The sequence below is a fragment of the Gadus chalcogrammus genome, chromosome 2 (genome assembly GCF_026213295.1).
Source record: "Gadus chalcogrammus isolate NIFS_2021 chromosome 2, NIFS_Gcha_1.0, whole genome shotgun sequence".
NCBI lineage: Eukaryota > Metazoa > Chordata > Actinopteri > Gadiformes > Gadidae > Gadus > Gadus chalcogrammus.
In genome coordinates, this window is record NC_079413.1 from 23091493 (window position 1) to 23105557 (window position 14065).

Here is a 14065-nt window from a genome sequence, read left to right on the forward strand (position 1 = left end):
GAATTCTAGTCGCAATGACTCGATTAAACAGAGGTGTGATTCTGTACCTGAAGAAAGCTTTTCTCTGTTACTCATTCAGATGACGCCCAGAGAGCAACAATCCAATACAAAAAATACAGATTACCGCGTTCATTGAAATATAATCTTTTGCAATGAGGTGCTATTTTCTGGTTAAAATCGAGACAGCTTATCCCTTTTTTTTTGCAAATATGTCTCCCCTTGTTGCATCTACAGTCACACAACAATTCTAACATATACTGCCAGCGTTCAATTTTGTCCACTAGGCGAAGACATTTCTGGACACCAGCTTTCCTTACTGTGACGTTTTTTTTTATTCTGCAAATATTTTCCCTGCCTTCGGCTCTTTGTATCCGACTTTACTAATGCATTGTCTCTGGGTCTCTCTACATCTGCCAACTCACTATCTCTTTTGTAACGATATTTGAAGACCCCCCCTATCCTACAAATTTGTACTGTAGCCAAAAAGCACAGCTGTGCGACATACGGATTTCCCTCCCCCCAGCCCCTGAACCCGGGATTAACCCAGACTGATGTCCACCAAACCAAATTAACAGAGCCCCAAAAAAAACACAACTACATTTCGTCACCAATTCTTTTTTAAACTCTTTATTTCCATTTAAATGTATTAATTTCAAGTCAACAATATACATGAAATCCTCATGGTCTCTCTGGAACTGCATACAATTCAAACGCATCGTATCCACATACTGGGGAGAGGAAAGGGGGTTTACAGTGGGGGAGACGTTGGAAGACACCATTATATCCTAAAACAGAGGGGTGGTGGGGAGAGGAGGCGGGGGGGGGGAGGGGGGGGGGTTGGAGAACGGTTAAAGTCGAGGTGCTTCAGCCGCCAGATTCCGAACCTCCGGCCCGAGGTCGACACGATCCTCATCACGCCGCCAGAGAAGTCGTTCAGTCCAGTGCTGTTGTGCAGAAGGGAATGCAGGGAACTGGGAGGACTCAGTGCAGTGGACCTGGGGGGGGCAGAGAGAGAGAGAGAGAGGGGAAATGAGCTAAAGCAAAGCATGTGTTGCACGTGTGGGTCACCAAGACGCCAAGCCAGCTCACCCTCCCAGGGTACATTGCTGAAGGGGCAAAAGATATTTCAGTTTGCTCCAAGGGGGGGGGGGGGGGGTTTGGCTGCTGTACCCCGGCATGGGGAGGGGGGTATGGGGGGGGCATGGGGTGGGCGTGAAGCCGGCTATAAAGCAGACCACATGACTCCCCTGTGAGGGCCCTGATTGGCTGCCCGAGCCACGTTCTGTATGTTTTGCAGGCGTAGGGGATTTAGGGTAGATGATCAAAGCAGTCAATACTAATTACCTTTTTACTAGTAACGAGTCACCATTTCATTATTTACCTGTGAATCAAATAAAATGGCTAGAAAAAATAAAGGATACGATTTTAAAATTTTCTGCAAATGTTGTATAAACTAACCCTCCAACTTCAACAGGGCGAAAATAGAGGAAAATATTTCGAACGTTTTAATGTGTCAGCCCGTTTTAAAGTGTCGGTTTGGGTTGTTGTAGTGTCAGAAAAAAGGCTCCGTTCAGGACTAGAGTCTAAATCTAATAGTACAGTGGTCTCCCCCGCCCCCCAACCAGGGGAAGGTCACAAGCTTCAAAATAAAAGCGTCAGCGGAACTCTGCATCGTTTGGCGGGGCTTACGTTTGCGGTAGGAGCGGCGGTCTTCACGACGTCTCGGCGGCCGCGCTCTTCACACAGGCGGCGAAGGCCTCCAACAGGTCCTTGCAGCCTTCGGCTCCGTTCGCTGCCACACTGAGGAAGAGGAGGAGGAAGAGGAAGAGAAGAAGAGGACGATGAAGGATTTGAGACGGTATACATTGCAGGTTCTGGCAGTCTTGTGTCCCATGTATGAAATGTATTAGCTTGTATAAATAAATAAACCACTATAGTATAAATAAATATAATATATTGCTCAATGGCCCCCGGTCAAATATAGGAGAAGTTGAAGAAGAGAACCTCCCAGGTGGGCAGATATCTGATGTCAATATTGGAGACAACAAGCAACGATACACAAGATGTGTATCGTCTGCATTGGATTGGAAAGATACACAACTTGTACGACAAACACATCACACATACTCACTTCAAGTTATGTCTGATCAAATTGAGATTATTTTGTGATATACATCGTTCAGATTGTTTGTAAATATTCAAAATAACCCCACGTTGTGTATCAGCCTTAACCATTCATTAAAATGAATTGACTTGGACTCGTGTGGAATTGATTGCTGTAAAGTGTAGACAGAAATGTCCCCCAAATCCCACTGCCCAGTCCCTCTGAAGCGAGAGAGGCAGAGGCAGTGGCGGCGCCAGGGGGGGGCTAGGGGGCGCTAGAGCACCCCCTAGATTGGACATAGCACCCCCATAGCACCCCCAAGAAAATAATGGTTTATTTATTATTGTTATTTAATTTCATTCTGAGTTCTTAATAAAATGTATTGTGTGATAATAATATTTTAATCACAAAAGAAAATAACAGATTGAAATAAACAGATTGTTCACGTAGCACGACACAGACACGTTGCGTGCGTGAACGTGATTGTTCAATGAGTAGTAGGCTAAGTAACAGTAATCCTGGCGATCGGTCAATTTTAAATCAAGCGTTCACAAAATCATACACTTTTTGATCTCTTATTATTGTGGTTTTGAGTGCCTACTGTTTGGTTTCATTCATGTTTTGATTGTGACCTAAAATAATATACTCTTTTTGAAAGCATTTCTGACTCTTTGCCTGTTTAAGTTAATTCTGTCTGACATTTTAATCTGCCGTCTTTAGTTAGAAGTGTATTGAACTTGGTATGTTTAGTTTAATTTGTCGCTCATGGTAGTGGTGACCTGGTAGTCATCTGGCGCAAACTTTAATCCACACAGTACTTGGGATTACGTTATCTATAACATCTCCATTTTAACCGTCGGAGATGAACGCGGCTTTGTGCGCGTCCGTCAGAAGTAGCCTAATGACAATAATAATACGATCGATTTGAATGGCGCTTTTTTTGTACCCCAAAGACCCGTTAGAGAGCAAACGTGTAAACATATGTGACGATATGGTGGGGAGGTGTTGTAGTAGAGAAAAATGAGACTCATATGCTATCACCCTAATTTCATAGCACCCTCAGTAAAACGCCGAGCACCCCCATAGCACCACCAGAAAAAAATCTCTGGCGCCGCCACTGGGCAGAGGCCACAGATGGTTGAAGATATTTGGACCACGCAAGACGTCCACCATCAACATGAACCCAAATTGTTCAATTGTGTGTTCACTCCTATGGCAGCGCAGGGCAGTACGCTGCATCAGCTTAGTAACGTCAACCCGGCTCACATCGAGGCCAAGTTGACCTCTCCTGTCTACAGCAGACAGAGAGAAAGACCGACTAGATGAGAGGGAGAGATAGAGAGAGGGGTGAGAGAGAGAGGGAGTGAGAGAGAGAGGAAGGAGAGATACAAAAAAAAGGGAGCGAAAGAGAGAGAGAGATTATTTCCGTCCAACACAGCCACAGACATTGTCATGGCAAGTTAGGGTGATGAATCGAAAGGAGAGAGAGAGAAAGAGAGAACAAACAAGAGAATGAATAGGGAGAGGGAGGGCGATGGAGGGCTAAACCCCGGCGTCCTGTTCGCCAGTAGGCCGGGAAGGGAGCGATTGCGTAAACCTGCCATGATACACGCCATGGATTAACATAACGGGAGAGGGGTTTGGAGGTCAACACGTAACGAAAGGGCCCCTCCCCTCTCTCCTCCCTGCCTCCCTCTGTTCATCCCTCCTCTCTCCTCCCTTTTCATTTCCTGCATGGGCACCACAGTGTTCACACAGCCGCCCAGCCTACAGGGCAGAGAGCTGGGGTCTCAGTCCCAGTGGACTGCATCTTCCCCGTCACACGTCACTCTCTATTATTACCCCAGCCGCATCGACACAGAGTCGATTACCACTCAATGATTCCATGTGTGAGTGCTCTTGACCGCCCCCCCACCGTCATCACCACCATAGGCTCCTCCCCCTTACATCACCGTCGTTGCGGGCTGGAGATTACGCAACTCACAGCTGGAGGAGACCGGATTAACCTTAACCGTGCTTCCCCCCCGCCGTCGAGAGTGGAGCAAGGACGGATGGACACACAGTGTGTGTGTGTGTGTGTGTGTGTGTGTGTGTGTGTGTGTGTGTGTGTGTGTGTGTGTGTGTGTGTGTGTGTGTGTGTGTGTGTGTGTGTGTGTGTGTGTGTGTGTGTGTGTGTGTGTGTGTGTGTGTGTGTGTGTGTGTGTGTGTGTGCACTTGCGGGTCTCCAAGCCCCGAGTCTCCAAACGTAGAGCAGAACCTCGACGGCCCACCACTGGCTGAGAGAGGCGGGAAAGCCACCTTCTGACCAATCACATTAAACCACGGCAGTCCTCATTACCAAAATGGAGGTAGGGTGGTCACATTATAATCTAGGCTAAAATACTTACCTAGCAAAGGACTTTTGGACAAAAGGTATCAATTGTTCAAGGACTGAGCCAAACATGATTTCCCTGGGCCCAGACCTATTGACAAGGGGACGCCATTACAGTCCCCTATGTAAAGCAGCAATACCATTTTTAAACTTTTCCGTCCTATGCTAAACCATTAGCTTGGCACAGAGTAGCATTGTTAGCATGCTAGTGATGGAGTTCTGGCTGGGGGGAGGGGGGGGTGTGTGGGCGGGGCCTGCTTGGACACAACCAGGAAATGGAGGCTGAATAATTTAGCGGGAGAAGGTCCTCTTGAGACAGACATGAATAATGGAGGGCTCACGCTGCGGCAGCGGCCGGAGAACAAATGGCGGCCGATCGGCCGAACCACTTAAGGGTGAGGGAGGATGTACAGCAGGCCTGCCCGGGCCTAAGGGTTGATTACATGTTGGTGTGGGAGAGGGGGAGGGGCACTGGATGCTTAGGGCCACCAGCCAATGAGCTGAGGAGGAGGGTGGGCTGCATAGAGCATCTAGCCAATAGGGTGAGGAGGAGGGCGGGATTGACAGAGCATCTAGCCAATGGGGGGGTAGAGAGGGGTTTGGTTACTACCAATGTGCAATTTAGTCCATCAGTATATCACAACTGCCTTAGGGACATCATAAGTCATCTTATGGCCATGCTGAATAGGTAAATGAGTACATTGTCAGAAGAAATAAAACAATATATCGCTGTTGGTACAGTGAAGATGTTCATAGAACCAAGTGCCAAGCAGCAACAATTGTAAGGTTTACCCGTTCCCTATATACAACAAATCTAGCTAGGACTCTCTTCAAAACAGGTTGGACAGGTAGGAAGTTGACACAAACTCCCCCCCCTCAGTACTTAGTGTATACTCATACTACAATTATGAATGAACAGTGGCTCCATTTGAAACCCGTATGTCGGGAGTTGGAGGGAGGGGGGGGGACTTCAGAGACTCCTGCAGAGTCACCACATTCCAGAGGGGAAGGGGAATCTGTCTACAAAGCAGCGCATGTGTGCACATGAATAACTCTGGTATGCGGTCTTGGGTCAGGGTCTGGCTGCTCACTAACCTACATTTAAAGGTCAGCTCACACACCCTCTGGAGCTACTGTTGTAAGATCAAGTAGTCAGAGTAACTAATACAGGATCTGTAGATCCACAGGTACGAAGTCTTTGAAAGCGGACGAGAAACAACTGATGTAGTGAATGCATGTTGTTAAATGCATACCACAACTTTTAATCAATACATAAAAATCTGAGCTCTATCTATCTATAAAATACTTTAACCATCCATGTCAATCTGATTAGATGATGCCTCAAGTTTGCTTACACCAAACACAAGATGAGATAAGGAATGTTTTGAGTATATCATACTATACACATGTGTTCAGTATGAAACACCCAAAACATTCCCTCTCTCATCTTAGTATTTCAAATGTTCAAATGTCTCCACAACTTCAAGTCTGGCCAACGGAAACGACATCATAGCGTCATAACCAAGATCATTAATTATGAACACCTGACCTGAGATGTCCTGAGCTCCATTCAGAACTAAATGCCGTTCTCATGCTACCGCTGTATGCTCAGAAACAAGCTCAGAGACACACAACCTCCAACATCGCATCGGTTTTCCCTTCGAAACGCGCCTTGCAGTCCCACTCTTGCAACCACCATCAATTAACTATTCTTGTTATTCAAGAATATATGGACTTTTTGCCCCAATAACCATTTACATACAAACTCAATGAGACCGTAGTTAGATCGATCTTCAACTTTACTTCAAAGTACAACTGTTTACATCTCCCGCCATAAACCTTGTAATTTCCAACATGGCCGACTACAGGGTGGGGTGAAGATGGACGACAAGGTGACCGTTTGCTTTGCTGGCCTACTTTTTTTATGAACAGGTGTCAAACGAAGCTGAGATCTGATCTAGGGTTGGGAAAGTCTCATGGTATCTTCTACATACAGCCACACACCGTAACACACACACACACACACACACACACACACACACACACACACACACACACACACACACACACACACACACACACACACACACACACACACACACACACACACACACACACACACACACACACACACACACACACAGTTATTTGAAGACTTCTAAAAATACATCGTTTTTCGAGTGTACATTACAATCATTTTGTAGCACATGTTTAGGCTGAAGCCTGACTTGAGTCCGGCTTCTGCCTGACGATTGCTACATGTACAACAATTAGAAGAGGCAGAAGCAACAATGTATGCTGGAATAAAAGCTTAACAGAATCAAACTCTCAAAGAACAGCAACAGTCCCACACAGGACTCGTTTCAGATAGTAATTTCTTTGGGTAACCTTTCTTCAATGTATAAACATTAAGCTATACATTTACCATCTGTCCATACAATCTATAATCTTAAACCAACACATTATGGCTGAACGACCTGAGGCCAAATTTCCTTGTTACGCTTGTTAAATTTTAACAAGTTGTTAGCTAATCGTATGTACCAAGACTTGCCCCCGTTTCAATAGGCCGCCTTATCTTCCACACACAGACACACACACACACACACACACACACACACACACGCATGCACACCAAGACACACACACACACACACACACACACACAGAGACAGGGATGGTCAGTGAGGTTTATCGACCCAGAGCATCTGAACTGCTTAGATAGAGGAAAGTTACCCAGAAGTGTCAATAAAGTGTTTAACAAGTCCCAGAGAATGTTAAGATATCCAATATTAAATTCCTGTTTGTACACGTTGATTCAATCGAGGATTCAAATAAAAGCGTTCCTCGCAATCATCTTTCTCATCCTCGTTTTATTAAAGCCAACTTAATAACTTAGATTAAAACCTTCCTAAGCTTGTATAATATACTCCCATGCTATATCGACGTGCTAGAAAATAAATAAAATCGTCGAACCGCTTTGACATTGACAATGTCATTGACCAACGTGCGCAGGCACACGGTGTCGTCCATGTTGTTCTGGCTCTGCTAGTTCATCAGGAAATGACACTGGAGCCTTCACTGGCTGGAGGGGTGGGTTTTACAAACCAGGGGGGGGAACTCTCAGCTCCACAGTGTTCACATATCAGACACAATCACTCTCTTAAAGACCGAAACAACGTGTTCTTTCAGGGGGGTCTTTCTCGCTAATTTCTCTTTTGAGAGCCTAGGGTGAGGGGGGGCATCCCATTCACTTCCAACTCACAGGCACCTCATTAACGCCTCCTAAAACAGAGGGCACCGCGACCTTTCACCCCCAGACCCGGGGAACATGTCGTGCTCAATCTGAGGACACTGCTGGTCCACACGATATTCAAGCTGCGTCGCCACGCCGTCGGACGCCGCCATGTCCTCCGCCGCGACGCCATTTTAGCTCCCCAACACGGAGGATGCGACAGCGCCCCCGTGTACCCCAAACGCGGTCGTCCGTTCGCGATAACACTCGCTCCCCGAAACGCTCTTTAGATCCGAAACGTTCGGGTGACTCTCGAGCCGGAGAGAGCTTCGAAACGGAACTCTGGTGGAGGCTCTCAGCCGTGTTGTCGGGCCAGGGGATCTGTATCATTACATCACGCTCCTCTGCTCAAAGACACAAGGTGTCAAGCAACCATTTCGCCCCTTTCGGAATTGCGAAATATGCAATATTTCCGAGGGCTGCAAGGACGGACTGCGTATGTATGAAGAACTCGGACGGTAATACCAAACAGATCTTAGACAGCCGAGCAGCTGACGCGACGGCAGAACAACGGCAATCCCGCTCGGAGCGTAGGGCCTCACAGCAGCGGATTGGATGTGCAAGGGCAGAAGTGCAGAAACACGAACTGTAACTAACCTAACCCTAATCAATCGACATATTTACGCAAATTCCGCGTAGACATCGAGCACGATGCCCCATTGCATGATATGCATTGACCTCTCCTGTAGACTTGTTATCACACACAAACACACACACACACACACACACACACACACACACACACACACGCGCGCATCCACACACTCTTTCACCTACCACTTATCCAGGTTGGCCTTGATCTCGGCGCAGGCGGCCGGGACGGGGGCCTCAACGGGAGCGATGGTCTCAGAGTCCGACATGTCTGTGGGTGGTGGCGGTGGTGGTGGTGGTGGTGGTGCTGGCGGAGGCGGCGGTGGTGCTGCTGCTGTCTGTGGTGGTCACACTTCTCCTGCCTGTACCGCGCAGAGAGAGACAGCGAGAGTGGGAGGGAGAGAGAGAGAGAGAGAGAGCGTGAGTGAGAGAGAGAGAGAGAGAGGGCACATGAAGGGGTGGGGGCGAGGAGCGGAACATGACACGGCGGACACATGTGTGCATAATGAGGGGGCGGGGTCATAGTGTGTGTGTGGGGGGGGGGGGGGTTGGAGGGTGAGGCTTCTATGAGAGGTGATACAACTATTTGACACTTCAAATAGGCCTGTTGTGATGCAATTGGCCCACTTGAAATGTCAAATAGTTTCAGTCCGAAGGAGCCAAACCTATGTTTAGGAATTCGTATGTTGTGTACAGTGCAGAGGTTGGTTAAACTATTAACATATTAACAGTTAAAAAACGAAATAGACGCAACCACGTCATCAGGTCAGCACGTTTCCCAACCCATGCAAAGTGGTCGCAGGAGAGGAGAAGAATAATTGCAATGCCCAGAGAAAATAATCATTGACTAAATCGCGCCCCCTGATGGTATGGTCTAGAAATGACAGTCTAAAGGGTGAAACTGAATCATTTAATAGGGATGCAGAAGCTGTAAGGAAATCAAGCACAAAAGTTCAGTAGCAAATTTAGAATTGATCAACAGATATTTGCGGTAAGGCCAGGCGACACCCTGAAGCGCATGCCACGGCATGAACCGAAGAAAATTCATGGAACGTATCCCAAGGTTAGATAACAGCGCAAAGGTTACGTAATTCACTCACGACCAATAGCGGACACATATATATCCACTAGCTTATATATAGTATTAACCTAGTTAATTTCGAGCGTGCCGCAAACAATTACAGCAAATGAATGCACACAATTACAACACTTTCTGCCCCAAACTTCTAGGCAAAACAAAATGTCGTATCCCTCCCCCCCGAAAAATGGATTTGGTGTCACAATCTTTTTCTAATTGGTTTTTGTGGCCTGTTTTTTCTTTTTCTTTAATCACCGAGGCTTCTCTCTGCTGGCCTACAGAAACCCGTTGCAATAGTATCAACAGGTTTTGGGGAAAACTAATTGAGGATGTGATCAGTCAATCAGGTCCTACTACCATTTCTGCGGGCCCCCACTTCCATATGGAGCGTTCCTACCCGGGGCGCAGCCTCGAATTACATGCGCTCCAATGACAACCAATTATGTCCCATCGTCCAAGGACGACGGCGTCCTAGGCTGCCGCAGGACTAGGCTACTTACTGTTGTGCATTTGTGAATGAGAAGTACGTGGAAAGACGTATGAAGTCGTCATAGAAAATGTTTATATTCAACACAATGTTTTACACGGGTGGCGCAAAACCATCTAACTGTTGCACGCTAACAAAATAAGCATTTGCATATATTTCGACTAATATTTGGCGCACACAAAACAAAACTTAGAAACACACACATGAAACAGATTAATTTGCCGTTTTGGTGATTTCGGTTGAAGAAAGAGTTCTGCATTGCATGTCCGCATGACCTAACCATGTGCGGCAATTTATAGGAACACAATGTTCCCAAGCCGACATGCAATATCCACGTGTAAGAATCCCCATGTAACACCGTGGATTAAAGCCCCAAAACAATGCATTGAATCCTACCTATCCACAGATGGGATGTCCTGTCCTGCTTCAGAGTAAGGGAACGGAAGAGTCGGGAATGTTGGAAAGATTTGAAATCGAGCCGATGTTCTGCAACTGCACACTGGTCTTTTTTTCAAAGGGGGCGTGAAACCATGCTTTACGGCGGACCAACGTGTGTGCGCTGTATGTGCGTGTGTGCTTCGGTGTGTGTGCTCTTGTGTGTACATATCACAATGCTGTGAGCCACTAGTGGGGGAAGGGCAGCATGTTCTTCCTATTCACACACACACGCACACACATTTCTATAAGGGACGAGAGGAAGACAATGAAAGACAGGTCTCTACCTGCCAAGTGGGTACCTTATGAAGGACCATGTGTTGGTTCATATAGGAACAGGGAAGTAGGACTTAAAAATAGAGAAGAGGGAGAAATAGGAGAAGGAACAGAGACAGAGGGGAAAATGTGCCCTCTCTGAAAGCGCGAGAGAGGGAGAGAGAGAGAGAGAGAGAGAGAGAAAGAGAATTCTTTATTGTTTGTTTCTCATACCAATAAAGAGAGAGAGAGAGAGAGAGAGAGAGAGAGAATTCTTTATTGTTTGTTTCTCATGCCAATAAAGAGAGAGAGAGAGAGAGAGAGAGAGAGAGAGAGAGAGAGAGAGAGATTATCAGATGTTTAATGTCCTCATATGATTCTGATTCTGATTAAGGGCAACTTTCTCACTCTCTCCTCTCTCCTCATACACTCTGTCTTGGGTGTTTGGGTGTGTGATCAGGGCGCAGATATTCACCTCTGCTGAGTTAGTGTTTCAATACCTTGCTGAGTTGAGACTAGAGAGGATCACTCATGCCCTGAGGCAGTGTGCCTATCTGTTGGTTGTTTATACATGCATACACACGCAAATAGGCACACCACTGAACACGCACAGACACACACCCAGGCTAATGCACAGGCACTCACACACACACAAACACGCACACGCACGCACACACAAACATGAACCGACACACACACACGCACGCACACACAAACATGAACCGACACACACACACACACACACACACACACACACACACACACACACACACACACACACACACACACACACACACACACACACACACACACACACACACACACACACACACAACGTTTGTGCCCTATAGAAATCTGAGCTGGCATCAAGTTGGTGGTTGTGCCCAAACCAACGCTATGCTTAATGGCAGGGAAAATATTGGAGGTCAGAAGAGTGTGTATGTGTGTGTAGAGTCAAGGTTAGAGCCTTCCTGAAGGTCACTGTATACCTGTACAATACATGCACCACTGTACACTATATGTGCGGGAGAAACCACACCTCTCCAAACTAGACGTGAGCATAGGTTGTCTGCATTGGTCGTCTAAAACGACCCACATAAATGTTTTAGCCCCCTATCGACTGTTCGAATAAACGCCAATATGTTACGTGTGTCAAGGTTCTGCCTTGCCAAAACAAAATGGATGGCATTCATTTTATTTGAAAAGCAAAATTTCAAGATAGTTTTGGTAGATTATATACATTAAGTCTAACCCCATAGAGGAAGTTATGTAATAAGTGACCTGGGGGTCAAGGACACTTGGGAGGGACCTAGAGAGCTGGGGTGTCTTTTATTTGAAAGAGGGCCTCAATGACTAGGACAGATATACGTTTGGGGGCTCTAGCCCTACAGGAAGTAACAAAAAAAAGCCTCAGAAAATACTCTTTCGTTCACGACAACAGGTCGTGAACGAAATTCACAGGAACTTTTTTATACCTCATAAGGACCCTGGCTTTTGACCTTTTGACCCTAAAACGTGTTTAAAACGTGTCCCCAAGCCATCGGTCTTCACAAGGCTCGATGCATTCGGTCGTATCTCCATCTCAGCGGAAATGGGAACATTAAAACCGACGCCGTTTTACGCCCATTTACTGCAAGGTTGGAGGCCACGGCTCTTTGTGTTCCCTTTCAAGATGCGTAGACACGTAAATCCTCTCCACGTTCCCCTGGGTCCCAGGAATGACATATCTGGAATTTGCATTTCTAGCGCTTGCAGAGAATAGTCTGCCCGAAGGGGGCTGTTTCTAAAGCAGAGTCTCTCTTAAGTGAGGCCCGCGAGACAGTGGAATGAGGTGCACACAGACACACTGGAGCTAGGCAGGGCCTCCTGCTCTGATACCTGAAAAGCTTGTTCCAGGGCGTGACTGGGACCCCTCACCGAACCGTGGCCCTTTGACCCCGGGGGGGGGGGGGGGGATCGGGTTACACTGTTGCGTAAGAGCCCCCAGGGCTCCAGCTCCCACCCAAGTGTCCTTGGCTCAGAGGTCACCTACTAACTACATAACTACTAACTACATAACTACCAACTATCATAATGCCCTGAATCGTATAAAAGAGACCAGACACCTTTGGGCCTATAAAAAAAAAAAGTTTGGTTCCTGTTGGTTGTCAGTTGAGGTCATGGGTAGGTAGGGAATTTATTTTATTTTTTTATTTTATTTTTTCCAGTGGCAGCGAATGGTTGTTTTCATTTAAAAACGATAAAATTCGCTCATCCTTGTACAGAATGAAGAGGTGCTGTACCAAAACCTAATTATAGTTTTTTATAAAGCTCATAAAATAGTTTGGGTCGCACATAAATTGACAGGGTCGGTCGGAAACCCGTACCAAACAAAAAAATGTTGAGGCCCAATCTCACTCCCAAGTCGTTCTGTGCCCCCACATAAAATAAGTGTCACTTATGTATTTCTATGACCCCCATACTGATAATTGCAGTAGCCTTTTAGAATGTGTGTGTCCACCTTTTACTTTATGATTGTGTTTATGCTTCGAAAACAGAGGAATTATTTGTTATGATCATCTTTGATGAATGTATGCATAAAATTGGGCTATGGGGTGGATTTTCGGTCAGAAGCAAAGCGAACATGAAGTTCCGGTATGTCTTACAAAACATTTCCTAATGCGTCTTTTCTTCCCTGGGTCACTTGAAATGTTTCAATTGAAAGAAAATCACTAGTTACATCAAATAGCGCACAACAACTCAGACAACTATGCAACGCAAAGACATAGATTCAAACAACATGCAAGCTGCGTCCATATGAATCACAATGGCAGCGATGGAAAACATTGCATTAACTAATAAACGAAACATCATATACATTCATGCGAAATGAAAATGCACATCTATCACTAGAAAAGTTATCAAAACGCACTTTAATGCTGAAACTGCAGAGAATAAAACAAATGTCATCCATTTGGATCTGGCAAGACCGAACCTCGACACAATTGACATATTGCTGTCGATAAGGGAAAAAAACGTTGATATGGGTTGTTTCAGACGACCTACATAAACGACCTATTCTGTCGTTTAGGTTGGTAGGCAGGCCGACGGATAAGGTTTACGAGGTATGCATACGGACATAGTTAAAAAGTCACTAAAATAGATCCAATACGCAAAGGCTCATGGGTAAACTATAGGGTAGCAGAACATAGTCCAGGGGAGGCAGGCATGTCAGAGTCATGACACTTTGTCCATGAGCAGACATTGTAGTCAAGGGCAACGATCAAAAGCCATGTCACAGGAGACATGTCCTGGAAATAATAATCAGAACTATAATATAAAATGATAAAAAAATTATGGAAACCTTGTTTAAGTAATAACTAGTGAAATGACCAGCTGAAAAGGAATTTGTATACATTCGCCTTTGACCTAGATATACCTCCCTTCCTCTCCAACTGAAAGAGTTTGCATTT

The 14065-nt window shown here is 46.0% G+C and overlaps 1 long non-coding RNA gene across 1 annotated transcript; it reads right to left on the reverse strand.

Moving 5' to 3' along the window:
• Window positions 1-607: 607 nt before the first annotated feature.
• On the reverse strand, window positions 608-10430 carry LOC130401704 (uncharacterized). Its single transcript, XR_008903867.1, has 4 exons — window positions 10320-10430; window positions 8545-8720; window positions 1690-1800; window positions 608-995 (listed from the first exon to the last, which is right to left on the reverse strand). It is a non-coding gene; the product is annotated as an uncharacterized LOC130401704 (long non-coding RNA).
• Window positions 10431-14065: the final 3635 nt, after the last annotated feature.